The following is a 15,536-nucleotide window of genomic DNA, read 5'->3' as shown; positions in this document are numbered from 1 at the left end:
TTTATCTGACGAGATATACGGCCTTATTTAAAGCCAAAAAAAAAAGGATCTTTTCCTAAACCTGACCAAGTAGCTTTTAGTCTTAACCTAACCAGACCATAAGCACAGCATTGTCACATACCATTGTAAATTGAGTCTAAAGAAATGTCAAGTTGCACCATATAGAAATGTAAAAAATGTACATACATCTGGGTTGTGAAATGTTTTCTGTAACAGGATTTCCTCCAGCTAGTTGTTCCAGTGTTCAGCAGCTCTGTCTGCAATTGTTGGATTACCTTTTTGTGTTTGATCTAAACCTTGGAACAGTTGAACAGAGACTACATCCTCTTAGCTGATGCAAATTAACCACTCTCTTCAGAAAAAAAAAAACCTAATTATTGTTTATCTTCAGAAGCGTGTAAGACTCAGGGCTTTGTGTCCACCGGAGTTCCTCGAAACTCATTTCTTCCCCGCCGCTCACTTGGTCAAAGGTCACCCCCTATGCTAATTGTTCCAAAGGGGTTGGAGTGTAGTGAGGCCTGCTCTCCTGGACTGACTCCAGACATCAGAACAATGGAGGCCCACTGTTTGTGTGTGAGTGAGTGACAGCCTGGGTGGCCCACAGCTACACAACATTGGGGCGTAGTGGGGTCAAGTCAAGCAGAGTCGGTTCTTGTTTTGCTGTGTAGAGCAGACCTCATACCTTTTGCTAACATTTGCAGAGCACCCAAAACCCTCTAGAGAGTCATGTCAAGGGGCATTCAGACTGAGAACTGGAGTTTGGTGAACATGAGATGTGAAAGACATGCAGGGCTTGCAGTGCAAAGAGGAACTCTGAGGTAAACCAAATATACATTGGACATATAATATACCACTCATTAAGTCAGAGTGAAGTATGTCAGATTTGAAGTCTGAGACTAGCCAGATATGCCTTTATCAAATTCGAACAAGCAAGAAAGAAATCTCATTAACTATCAGATTCATCAGTTTTGGAATGAGAATCATGGTCGAATATTCAGTCTCCATTTTGTACCATTCTAATTCTTGGCAGTTGAACATTTCAAGTTATTCAACTGGTCGCCATAATTATCACACACCTGGTCGGCCCATTCATAATTGTGTTCTGATTGTGTTCAATTTACTCAACACAGATAATTGAGACTGTCAAGATGATTAATGACTACCTGCTCCACTCACCTAGCTTTTAGTTAGGTCTACAGCAAGGTGGCTATACTTGTCCTGTTAGCCCTGCTGGCCTTTAGCCAGCTGCTCCTCCATGGTTTTTTTTTTTTTTTTAAACATGGAATATTTACCTGTCGATAAAAACTCTGGTTGGGACAGGGGTAGAACTGCATTGCCAACCAACTACTCTAGAATCCTGTCTTTGAGTGTTCATTGGTTTGAGTCTTCTGGTGGCTATATTTGTGGACCTGTTAGCTTTGGCTAGCTGCTCCCACCCTATTAGCAAATGTTTTCACAGTTTTTTTTTTCTTTTTTCGCAAAATATTTACCTGTCAGAAAAATTAGGCTGGTTGGGACATGGGCAGAACTGCAACCATACTGTATTCATAGCTACTATGTTAGCTAAACTAGCAAACCACAGCAAGCAAATCCAGGATCCAGTCTTTGAGTGTTCATTAGATTTTGTTTGCTTACTGCGAGACACATTGTCCTGTTTTAGCACACTGATGATTTAAACAGTAATTAAATTGCTGATATAATTGTCACAAACCTGTGGCTTTAGCCCGGGTCACAAAAGCTCTGTTAGCTGGGTTGTTTATCCAACAGGATAAGCCCACACAAGAGTATCATTCAGACCTTCATTCAAATTTGGAATGCAGGGTCTATGACCAAGCTATTATACACACAAATTATATAAACTGATCAATTAGTCTGTCAGACAAGAAACTTTGTTTTTCACTAAATGTAGAAACACCCAAGGCTAGCGCCACAGCTCTATGTTTTCAGAAGAAACATACGCAGTAATCTAGTATCTCCTTGTTTTGCCCAGAGGCCCTGAATCTAAAGACTACTGATCCCGCTCAAGCCACACTGTAACAAACAGTGCTACTGTGTGTGTTGATAAGACGTCACACACCTGTGGCCAACAGGCACACAGTGTGTGTCAAAGGGTCAGTGAGGGGTGTGAAGACATCAAAACAGCTGTGCTCATATGATTATCTATTCTTGAAAGACTTGCTCCACATTCTCTATACACTACATGGCCAAAAGTATCCAGACACAAGTAATCGTCTAACATGTCAGTCTGAAACTGTTGGCATTAAATTGTGGCTTCAACATCCTCCACTCTTCTGGGGAAGCTTTCCACCAGGTTTTGGAACCTGGCTGTCGGGATTTTCTTCCATTCAGCCATAAGAGCATTAGTGGGGTCAGACACTGATTGGTTGGGTGGTAAGGCCTGGCTCGTAGTCGGCGTTCTAATTCATCCCGAAGGTGATGTGAGGGTTGAGGTCATGGGTCTGTGCAGGGCGGAGGAAGTTTTTCCACACCAGTGCTGGCCTGTGTACAGTATTTGTAGAAGAAATTCTTATTTATAACCAGCCTGATTTTGTATGTTCACTATGTTCTTGTAGTATGTTTGGGTGTCTGTATCTCTACACATCTACCCTCTGAATTTTTTGGACAATGAAACCACAAGAACAAAAAAGGATTTGTTTTTCGGGGCCACAAAGTAAATGATCTGTACACTTTGACTTCCTTTCAAATTCATGCGTACACACGATCCACCTCCAGCCGCACTCGGTCGTTACGCAGGTTTTCCTCCTCTGGTTTGTCCCACCTTCCAGATGCTCATAGTAATAACTGCATCATGGCCTAATTACAGGGGCCTCCTCAATTAAGGTCCCACAACAACCAGCAAATCAGCAACAAACAACCACATAATGGCCCTCATCCTGCTCGCCATCCCATCATCCTCAGCTCTGGGGGGTCATTACCCACGCTGCTTCAGGGCCTCCTTCCTTTCCCAGTGTTTACTACATTCCTCCCATACTTCAGTCTTACTTGCATGGGAAGCTCCAGACCATGCGAGCATATCTGTGCATCTGTGTGTGTGGGACTGAAACAGCTGTCGAGGAGCGAGGGGTCTTGCCTGAACTTGTGCGACTCGACTCATTTCCTGACTTGTGGTCGCTGATTTTTTTTGGTGGAGGGATTGCTGGGATGTTATGGAGGCTGAGGGAGGCCACGCGGCGCCGGAATGCAGCAAGCTCAGACATCATCCTCTGCTATCATGCGGAGTTTGTTGTGTTTTGTTCTGATTCTCAATACAGGCACCTACTTGTCCTGATAGAGCTAGTTATACTTATGGAAATGGTAGCTTGTTTGCAGTGTATTTGGTGTATGTGAAGTAAATAATCGATTCGTTGCCAACAATTAATGTTCATCACCAGTGTTAATTATTGTTAATCTGTAATTATTTTGGTAATTCGTTAATTGAGATCCTTTTTAAAAAAAAAAAGTCAAAATCTTCTGATTCTAGCTTCTTAACTGTTCTATGTAATATTTCTGGTTTGGGCAACTTCTAGCGCATCATGTCACTTAAAACGAAACAGGCATTTTCCATGGAATAGATAGAAGATAGAATACATAGAAGAGTGTTTACACAGCATTACACAGCCCCTGCTGGAATCCCTGACCTGTGATCAAAACAACAACAATGGGTATCATTGTACTTCTACCTTTTTGTTTAAGATTAATTTCATTTTCTTCGGGAACATACTAATCAAACATAAACAGGAAGTCATAAAAACACTGTGAGACAATGTACAGTAATTACTGAAAACACGGGGAGGACGTCCCGCTGCCGTTTAACTCCAATGTTCCTGTGTTTAATTTTCCTGGTTGTTTTTCAGGAAGAGACGAGGCAAATTTAATTACATCACATTGTGGTCGAGGTCGGAAGACGCTGAGTGTTGCTCCGGCAGCTTGTTTATGCTGCAGTTTGAATTACAGTGACACAATGACCCTTTGTGTTTCTGAGTACGTATGACCACCCTGTTGTCTGGCTGTAATGCATCAGAATCTGCACATTTGCACTTGTTTCAGCCGCAGCTATTGGCTGGTTTAGGTGCAGAAGGCGTCATTATGTGAAAAACAGGGTACCCATGTTCAAAATGCACTCAAGTGGATTTTAAAGATAGTCCTATAATTCCCTCCCTTTTTGAGTGCTAATGCTAATAGAATTATTGTAGATTTTCAAATAAAAACTGGTATACAAAACATTGTTGTCCACCAAAACATACAATTGGATAATACAAATTAATTTGCTGCACTATAAACTATAATCTCAATGAAACGGAATACTAACAGCGATTTTTCACATTAAAATCTTTTATTGTGAAATTCTGTGCAGTTAGTAAGTGAGGACAACATTTTTACAGAAGCCCAGAGCAACAGATATTTGATAAGGTTGTTGTTCGGCTGCAGATGAAGCTGTAGGAATATAAATGATCCTGATTGTGTCAAGGCAACAGGACGACGTGCCCAGTTTGAATGAACTGCGAATCAAAAGTGGTTGCAGATCAGAAAAGATTGACTTACAAAAATATGTTGGAATTGGAAGCTAATTGTGAGGTAGAAGACATGATACACATTTTCCACTGAACGACTATCGTGACTGAAACAATTCCCAAAAATTAAAGCATTTTGATTTTAACCCATTTGATAACCTATATGATAACTTGTAAGGAATCTCAAAGACTCTTTTTCAGGTTAGGGTTAGGCTGAATGTGGTTGAAGGGCTCGGTCTCATCTGTATCTCCTCCAACATGATTTTGCACAACAGTGGTAGCCTTACTGCATCTCTTCTTCCTGTTTTTCCCCCCAGCATAAAGATGCATTACCACCTCCTTTTGTGACAAAACGAGGACAAAAAGAAAAAGTTGTTGACTGGGAAAGCAGCTTATTAAACCCACATTTGCGTTTCTTGTTAGGCGGGGACCTCCAGTAGCTGAAGTCATTATCATGGCAGCAAAATGAGGAAGTCAGGTGAAAAAATATAAAGAGATAAAGAGTCCGCTTATGGTGCAGACCGGGGATAGGTGGTCGTGATCAACAAGCACATGATGTTCACCCAGGCTGTTCACGTCCAGTTGCGACGGTACAACGAAGGTCTGGCTTAGCAGTCGCTGGTACGCTGCAATGGTCCTGTTGTTTTGGAAGTCACTGGTAATCGACATAATCAGATGTGGAGGTATGAGGATGCGTCGAAGACACAGGGCCATGTCACGAATATAACCCTGTTCATCTCTGCTTTCGAGGTAAATCTTTGAGAATTCACAGTGGTGACACTCGCTGTTTCACGGTTCCAAATCTGATAGGCCAGAGCATCTACAGTGAGTGTGTGCATGTCCACATCTTGTTTTGACGGATTTGTCTGTACATTGAGTCCACTGGCTGACGGCCATAAATGTCTATACAGCTGTTTGGAAATTGAAACATGCCTGCTCCCTTCCCCGTGGCCCGACAAGGAATGTCACTGATGTTTTGCTAAGAGAAACAAAGTGGGTCCACGAGAGAGAGAGACGCAGCCTTTTTTGGACAAATTGTTTCTCAACTCCATACAAAGGTTTCTTTCCCATTCTGTCTCTTTCATTGTCTCCCGGTGTCACTCAACCTTTTCCCCTCTTCCTCTTCCTCTCTGTGTTTTGCTGTCTTTCTTATTATCACATCCTCTTGAAATAGAGTCACAAAAATGAATTGAAACCACACACATACAGTAGAACACACACACTCCTCGCACAGCTCAACATTGCGAAAGTCCCTCCATCCCCTCCCCATTAGCGTTTCCTGTTTTCTTCATGCTTGTTCTCATCTGTTTGTTTGCGGACCCGCTCTCAAAGGACACCCTTCAGTCCGACGCTTCCTGTTTTCACTAAGCTACAGAAGTCGAAAGTGCAGGGCAGCAGGAATTTTTCTGTCCCGCTTGAACCAGCAGCAAAACACCTTGACTCTTACAACTGAACAGGGAAAACTTATCTTATCACTGTAAATCATGCTTAGTGGCTACAACTGAATGCCCGAACTGAAACTGTACATTAGATATGGTTTGTATACTGTTTTGACGTGTTACCTTTCAAATTTTGTATCAGTGTTTTTCAGTACTTTCCACAACAGTAGTTTTGCTCATGCTTCCAAAATAAGATGCACCTGGGCGCCAGTCCACTTGTTTACTTTTGGACAGCAGCCAGTGTTGTTAGATGAAAATGACATAACGCTGGAATATGTGTGATACTGTTATACATAGTTGGGCCTACGAAAATGAAATCTCACTTACAAAAGTAAGACATCTGAGGCATCGATTCAACATGTATTTCGCAATGTTTTGTTTCTGTTGTATTTTGAGACTGATTTCTGATATTATAAACAAAGGATTGTAATGTATAGTTAACAACAACACTGAAACACTGCTTTAAGTGCCACAATCACTATTAAAGTAAACATAAATATATTTCCACTCACTGACGGCTTTTGTTGAGTTCGCCGATTCTCCAGTTTGTAACGATCGCCATGTGTGAACTTTTCAAAAACGCAGTTAAGGCGCTCCTCTTTGTCCCGCGGTCGCCCGCCAGGTTTTCTAGCATGCTAAATATCTGCTTGAGTCACCGTCAGGTCGGGTAGCCATGAACACCCTTCAGCCAATGAGAGCAGACACTCGCCTCCTTCTTCCCCCTCTACTCTGCTGTTATCCACAGTAGCTCTCTGAACCCCAGTCTGATATCACGCATCTCTATGTATGGAGGGGGCACAATAAAAGCGTACGAGCTTTTAAGTATTTGTAGCCATGGTGTCGTTAATGAACCACAACACAGGCAGGCAGTTGAGTGTTTTCCCCACACTGCTGATGTGTCTAAAATCCCCCTCTTGCCATATTCTTTTCTTTTTCGGTGCAAGTCAGCGCAACAACTGAGACTGTTTGAACCGTGTTATTCCCGCGTTGAGCCTGAGCAGTACAGCGACCTGACAATTTTGCGTGACGTGTACCTATGCCAGGGCATTATTTGTGCTGGAAGAATTGGAAGTATTTGTGTACTCCCTGTACATACAGATGACGTGTCTATGTTTTCTTTCCGCACTTCTGCTCGTCAGCGCTCATTCATTTCCATGCAGAAATTCTTGATCGGCACCAGGACCAGCCAACACGGCAGAAGACTGCAGCTGATAAGAAACTGCAACTCCATTCCGGTCTAGGTATGGCTCCAAACAAATCAGCGAGTTGTAATGCAAATGTGAGGCAAACGGAAAGCTGTGAAACATTTTTATTTGTCAGATGTTCAGGAACAGTCGAGCTGACATATAAAGGACATGATGACTGAGAGTAAAGTTGGATCTGTACGTGTGAATGCAGAGTGACTGACAGAAGTGGGCCAAAGGCAGAGGGAGGTGGACACCCGGTGAAGGGGAAATCCTCCGTTGGTCTCTCTTCATCAGGCACACAGCATATGAGCGTGACACGTGATTGAAGTTGACCAAGCCTTCCGCACAATCCCCAGCCCTCTCGCGTCTGTTGTAACACACTCACCCGCTCACAGATACAGGAGCAGGACAGCAGTGAGGCGATGCAGAGCAGAGACAGGGTGATGGAGCTGTTGATAAGACTGGAGCCACCATTGTCTTCACAGAGCTCAGAGCAGGGAGTGTGTCTGTGTGTGTGTCTGGGGCTGTCACGAAACAGCTGGAGGGAACCTCCCTGGAAATCAAAGCGTGGCTGTGAGTGTGTGCCTGCTCTGACAATGTGATTTACAAAAAAAATAATTACAAAAAATTGCTTGTTATTAAAAGAAAGCGACACAAGGGAAAACACTGTAATACAAAACAGTGACGGCAATTTATTGTTTTGTCTTAAAACAAACACCCGGAGTCAGACAAATCATTGAGAGGACACCTCATTCTGGAGATTGTCTATGAGCAAGCGTGACTTCACAAAAACGCAAACTGCCCTCCACACCACAGGATATTGGCGTGTGTAAGAACGAGACAGGTTTGCACAACACAGGAAACATGTACGCCTACATGTCTGCGGCTCTATGTGTCTGTGTGTGTCACCCCTGTGTGCTCCCCAGTCCCTGAGGTGATGTAGGTGTAAATGGATCTTAGATTAACATGTGAATGGCCTGTGGATGGGTGGTGGAGACGGCAGCTGACAGAGCAGCAGAGATGAGATCTCACTGAGAGCAAAAGAAAGGGGCTGAATCTCCACCTCAGTGATGTAGATACATGCGTTCTCTTTTACATATCCAGATTTTTTTCCCTTCTAAAGATCTGTCAAGTTCTCTTTCTTTTTCCTCTTCCTCGTAACAAAACAAGCACATTTTGAACTAAAGGTTCAGTGGGGATTCATGGATGACAGTCGTGACCGGTAATGAAATTGTTCTCATCACTGTTGAGTTTGTTCTTATAACTCTCACGGACGTCTACAGTGTTTACTTGAGGAAAAGTACAAATAACATGTTAAAATGTTATTTCAGTAAAAGTCAAAGTTACCCATATGAAATGTCCCTGGGTAAAAATCTTAAGGTACCTAATATTTAATATATTTCAGCATCAAAAGTACAAGTGAAAGGAAATGACACATGTAGTGGTGTGAGGACTGAGGACATGGGGGGAAAAAAACAAACTTCAGACACACATGCATTAAGCAGGAGCAAAAAAGACTTGATTCAGGTTAGAAAGCCTTGATCAAAAACATGGCTGCTTACAAAATAATAAAACAGCGACCGGTTTGGACCTTGAAGGTCTACACCGGGGTACAAAATGGTGGCCAAAGATCAAGCAAACATTTTATAAACTGTGTTTTTGAAACAAATGTGTTTCAAAGCCATTTACTGATTTCAAAACAGGCAGAAAACAACCAACAACACAATCAGAGCAACTTTTTTACATTTTTTTCTTTTGTATAACCTTCATCCAAAAAACATGAAACACCTTCAGATAGAAAGGATTATCACAGGGGGCCTATTTTGTTGTACAGGTGCATTTGAAACCATGTATAAGGTCATATCATTTTTAAATAACAGATGAGTTCATGTGATGGATGTAATTTTAATGTTTGTTCATTTGTTTGGATCTTGTGTTTTTAACACTTGGGGAGGCGTGTCGTCTTCAACCGGACTGGGGTTTATTGATTTGTTCATTGATAGTCGACACCCCTGGCCAAGTCTGTGAATGTTTGTACCTTGATAAAGTCCTTCAAGGTCAAACTGGTCGGGTGGAGACACGTCTCCGTAATACATCTGATTAAAAGTCGTCAGTTTCCAGTCTCTCTTGTCCATTTCTCAGGCAGCAAAATTTTGATACCACCCTGTGAAATATTTTTGTATTTTTCTTCATTAGTGTGAAAAAATAAATACAATCCTAAACAGCTTGACTCCACAGCTTTCTCCTACAGAGTCAGCCTCCCAAAAACCCACAGCCTTCATCACTGAAGCGCTAAAAACCTGACGACAGTGTTCCCAGGGGAACAGCATGTACAGAATGAGCTGTCAAAGACATCGCGTGCTGCTCACCTGCGAGTGTGTGTGTGTTTGTGTGGGTGTTGCTCTGGCGAGCGTTCTTGCCCTGTACAGATAGAATCAGTGTGATAAGAGGAGGAAGCATGTGGTTGTTATCTGAGAGCAGGAGCTCAGCAGCTCCTCCTGTTTAGTCTCTGCTAATCTCAAACTCTGCTGCAGCCCAGAGCCTTGGAAGGGGTCCTTCTTCATCACCGACGTCTCCTGGTCTTCATGCTGCGCGGCCTTCCTCCTCTCTGACTTCACGTTGTTTGGCCTTGTCTCGTCTTGCCCTTGCACTCAGTCTAAAGATCAACGTTTGAAGAAGTTCAACTCTTGAAAGAGATGGCTGCAACTTCCTGTCATCTTGCCATGAGGCTGACTGCGGCACATTTAGGCCATGTTCACACCAAATATTGACACGCAATCTGTATCTAGATCAGAGTCGGACTCACACTGGTTCTTCTAGTAATACATGTTGCTATTTGAGACTTTAAAAATGTACGACAAAAATACATCAGCACGATTCAAAATATTTGCCATAGATAGATAGGTAGATATGGTACCTGGATAACATCCGGTGATCATCAGTATCACAGCCTAGTCTGAATGTAGATACAGCGCTGGTACTGTATCTACTCATACCCCTCAAAAACCCACCAACACCCACTTACAGCTGGCCTTCGCCTTCAATGTGGGTGCAATCTGCATTCTCTCCCACGTGGGATGGCTCTGCAGTAGTCACGGGTGTTTGTCGGCTCCAGCTCTAAAAACACACCATCGTCCAGGTGGAGACGCTGATTATTCGCCCCTCATCAGCTTTGTCGCGTGTCGACGTGACCGGCAGTCGCTTGTTAATGCCTTTCCATCCATCTCTGGTCCAGCAGCGCTTGACCATCGCTCAGTTTGAAAGAAGACTGAAGTGAAATACGTTTAAAAAGTGACAGTCGTTAGAGGCTTCCATTGTCACTAATGACACAGCCTTGCTTCAAGCTGCCTGCTTGATACCGCAGCTCTCTGAAGAGAAAGAAGAGATACGTCTTTCTCCAGAGCCTCTTCCGTCATCAGTTCCAGAATGTGTCTAATAGACTAGACTTGCATTTCAATGTCATCTGAATGTAGTCTGATGATGTATCTGCTGCTTTATGTTACAGCGTGTTCCTGATGATTAACGAGACACATAAGGAAAAAAAAACCTCATCCACTGGCAATGGGAACTGAGTCAATTACCTATTTTTAGCAGGTTTACCTGAGTTTGAAAAATCTGCATACACAAGCTAATTTTGGGTTAAATGTGGTATTCTCTTTTGCGGGGCAGAAAAAAGGATCTATACAGTAGTTTTTCGACGAGCAGCTTGAGCTGGCGGAGACGTGTAGAGTTAGCTGACTGCTAAATTGTTGGGTAGATTTTATTCCACGGTGCGGTTAAACTGTAGAGATATAATTTAAACCTGGTGAGATCCGATCATAGCTCATGCCCCATCACCCCCACATGTGTTTGGGCCGATCTGACAGCGATGTTTTGTGCGTTGACAGGTCTTTTTATTATCCAGATGATCCACACAAAGATCGCACACCAAGTTTAAAATTGAGATTAAAAGCACTCGACGGCGAGATGCATGGAGTCATGTTTAGGGGATCTAAGCAACCAAGTTTGTTAAAGAAACTTTCTGTGTGTGCGTTTAGTCATTGTATCCATCACTGTTGTCACTAAATACCCAGTTCCTCTTTGAGGCACAAACACAAACAGACTTCCTGCATCAATCATGTGCTAACTTTAGAGATTTTTGCAACGCAGCAATGTATGCAGACAGTCTCTCACTGTCTGCCGCTGTCTGTTCCTGACGTTCTCACACAATAAATTCCCTGATAAGTCACGCTCACTTCCTGAATATGTGTCATATGCACACGCTATCACACGCACACACACAACACAGACAATCACACAGACAGGTCTAGCTCCAGACCTGATTAGTGCCTGTGGTGAGTCTTTGTTTAAGGACAAAGGATTTCCCCGTCTGAGACGAGCAGCCGGTGGCAAAGAAACAAGGAGGAGGACAAGATTAGCTGCTGAATGAGAAGAGAGGGTGGGGTTAAAAGGGATGGGACGGGGCGGGGGGGCAGATTGAAAAAAGATGGAGGTTAACAGCATGAAATGGCTTCGGCTCCTGGCTTCACGAACATCCGTCTGATCTGAGTTTGAACATTCTAACATTCGCGGGGAAAGCATTTCTACTATGAACCAGCAGGTTTTAACCAGAGCTAATGGACAAAGTAGCTGTGACCTTTAAACTCCCTGCTTTTGGTCATCCGGTAATTGAAGCTCATCCTGCTCACTCATCTTCAATCATTAGGTCTGTCAATATGGAAATGTGGACCGATTGAAATGTAAATGTATGCAAAGAAGGGTGAGACGGGGGGAAAATGAGACGTTGAATCTTTTCAGAAGCTGAGGAATTACAGGACGAAGTTTTTGTTATTTACCTTTAAACTGACACCCCCGCCACACATTCAGGTGACATCTCCAACTGTTTTGGTAATAAAAATATCACAATACAGAAAAAGAAAAACATCAGCAACACAAGAAAAATGGTTGTGACATCCATACGGCTGTATGGCTGTGGGGTATGTATGGAGGGAAAACAAAGGGAGGAAGAAAGTCAGGGGTTTTCCAAGATGAGGATACAAAGACATTGAGACCAAACAAGGCAATAGCAAACATGTCAACAGACGACGGGACCAGAGACGTTAACAAAAGGATTTGGTGACGTGCTCGGACTGGTATCTGAAACTTTTTTAAATAGTTCTGACACCAGCCATAGGAAGTCTATCGATGCTTGCATTTTGTGTTGTCAGTGAAATTTGAGAAGTTGGTCGTGTCTGAGGCCTTCCAGTCACTTTTTTTCTCATACTGAAATTGTAGACCATCTACAGAAACAGTCTGATGAAAACTCCCTAACTGTGTCATCGACTATGCCTTCACACGACACAAACTATCACGGGGGGGTCAGAGGTGACATCTCTGGTATGTAGAAGTGCGTCAGCCATGTTTTATGAGAGGTTGACAATTTAAGCATCGGGGGGAAAAAGTGACAAATGACTGACTGGAATGCGCTCATTTCACATATTTTGCTGAAATTGTCAACATCTCAGAAACATGGCTGACGCACTTCAATAAGATGACTCATTTCTGTGGCCCCCAACTCTCTACGAGATTTCTCGTCTTGGTCAATAAGGCTAATTGCAAACTACCTCTATTTTTAAAATGTTTTTACCAAATGTAAATACATAAAATAGTGATTTAGTTGTCCATCTCAGTGCAGCACTGCATCAACTACTGTCTCCCCTTTGTCTACCGCCACTGATGAACCACATTATCCCACCAAGATGTTGTCCGGGATGCTCAAATGTGTCGTTCAACAAGAAAAAGCAATGATGGGGAATAGATTGTTCTATTGTTCAGGCATTTCAGAGTGGACAAGAGTTTTTCTGAAAGTGACCGGGAGGATGCAAGTCGTTCTCAGGCGTGAACTTTGTTTTCAAATTCATGTGGCCACATTAGGGCCCTTGACGCCTCCGTCGGGCTGATCGGAGCAGATTTGGCACCGGCATGTAGGGACATGAGGCGATCCCAAGCGAACAAATGATTTTCTGAGTCGTTTTAATGCACGCGCACCGATCGCAGATTTCATGACAGAACGGGACAAAGAGAAAGAATGAAGCCGAAAGGGTGAGAGAGGAGGGGAAAGAGGGGGCCAAGGGCAAAGGAAAAAAAAAAAAAGAGGCAGAAGAATAGGGCGAGCAGCAGGGAGGAGGTGGTGGAAGGAGGGAGCTAGGGAGGGAGGGTGGCGTTTGCTGGTGAAAGAGAGCAGAATTCATTTGAAGGTGAATAGAAACAGCTTGGCTCCTTTCACGGGGACTTCTGTCACGCTGGGGGGGGGGGGGGGGGGGGGGCGTTCCACAGGGGCCAGAGGGCCAATGTTAACGCCAGGGCCGCCACACACTTCATATGCTAACAGAGCACAGAGACACACAGACATGCAGGTAATAAGTGATGACACTGGCTGCCTGGTGAGAGGGAGTCGTCTGTTGAGAGAGAGGCAGAGATAAATGCAGATATGTTTATATTTGGTAGACAGTGAAACAGCCTAATATTTCAACGTCATTCACAGACCCCGAGGTAAAACTGGTTCACGACTGCATGGTGATGGCACCATGATGATATCCTTCCCGATCACGGCGACATAAAAACACCCCAACTGCTGTCGACAATTTAACTGTTTTCTATCAAATGATCTGTTTCATTTAAAGGTAGTAATGCACATTTGTTGCAACATTTGGCAAAGTTCCACATGAGTTTATAGTCGACTCTTAGTCTGTCTGTTCTCTTGGCGTGAGAATGGGAAATTTTAAGCTGGGTGCGTACTACATTATTCCAGCGAGATGAGACGACTCTGCTCAAAGTGTTTTGGAGAACGTTGTCAGTGCCCTGATAAGCTTCTTCTGCACACCGACCCTATCTGGTTACAGAGCTGCTGGTGTCTGAGGTGTGAGCCAGGCGTCATCTTGACCGCAGAACAGTCAAGAGGTTTAACAAGAAATCCACACCCAGTCATCCCAGTGTATTGTTTACAGGAAGCTACTATGGAATCTAAGCTTGCTGTCAATGAAGGGTGTGCGCTTGAGCTACATTGGAAAACCACGCATGACTCATTCAGAGTTTTAAAGAATTTGATTGTAAATGTTCCTAATGTTGAAAAACAGAACATTCAGAACCTTAAAGTAGCCTACTTCATTGTGCTTTTTTTTCTCCATATTAACAAGAATATTATACAAAAGTAGATTTTCTGTGCGTTCATATCTTCCTTTCGTACTAAATTAGAAATGTGAGTCACCACAGGCTGCTTGTCGGTGGTGACGTAAGTACACAGATATTTTAGCTGTAACAAGCAATACTACGGTTCAAGAATAAGAAGTCGATTTAACCCCTTCATGTATAGTTAGTTGGACCTGAACTGGCCTCGGGATTCTGCGCGTGCACCGCAGTCCCCACGCCGCAAGTTGTTCATGGCATAAATCCGTAGCAGGAAGCCGGGAAAAACAAAAGTAGAAGATGACGACGAGGGTATCAACACGTGGGATGGCGTGAATCCCATTTGTACTTAAAGTAAAGAGTCGAAATCGATTCCCCCCTGGTGCTTGCATACAGGGACTATGGCAGTAGCCGAAATAAATGGCCTACAGACATGAAAACGTACGAGTGTTGAGCACAGCACAAGTACATGGAGCCTTGTTTTAAAACGGGAACAATCAACCTAAAAAAAACAGCATTAAATGGCTCCATACATCTCATCGAGGGTGATCCAAACCTCTGGAGGCCCCAAGATCCCATTTTGGTTTGAAAAGACATGATTTACTCCCTCCTAGTGTGGCCGAGGACGCGCACCCGCTTCAGATGCCTGCTAGCACTTTTAGCTTAGCAGTTAAAAGTGGAAAAAAGGGTCTAAATAACATCTCTTTAAATTAATTAAGGACTCGATGGCTTCTGGAGTCTTGAATTATGTCAGAGGAGCCATATCATTTATTCTTTTTAAATTTTGTTTCTTATTTATTCGAGTTGTATTTATTTTACAAAACTAGTCCCAATCTGCTGCAACTCTGTTTTACTATGAAGCCCCCAAAAGGTTTTCTGGACTGAGGAACTGCCTACACTCTGTTGTCATGTGGGTGAAGATATAATGAATGGATGATTCATTCATTCTTTGGTGAACTGTTCCTTTAAGTTAAAGTACAGAAGAATTAGCATCAAAATACACTTAAAGTACCAAATGCAAAAGGAACTGCAGCATTGTTGTATTTAGTTACCTCCAATTACTGCTTCTTAATTACTATTTTTTGTATTTTTGGCACATTTTCTACTTCTACAGTCTGTTTAAACTGACTCATGGTGTCCTACTTACGCACATGTTAGATCACGAAACAGGCCTAATAAACAAATTAAAACACTTTCCTTTGACGTTATTACCCTTTTCCATGATGTAACACCTG

The sequence above is a fragment of the Sparus aurata genome, chromosome 8 (assembly GCF_900880675.1).
Source record: "Sparus aurata chromosome 8, fSpaAur1.1, whole genome shotgun sequence".
Classification (NCBI taxonomy): Eukaryota; Metazoa; Chordata; class Actinopteri; order Spariformes; family Sparidae; genus Sparus; species Sparus aurata.
This window is presented reverse-complemented; position numbering follows the sequence as displayed.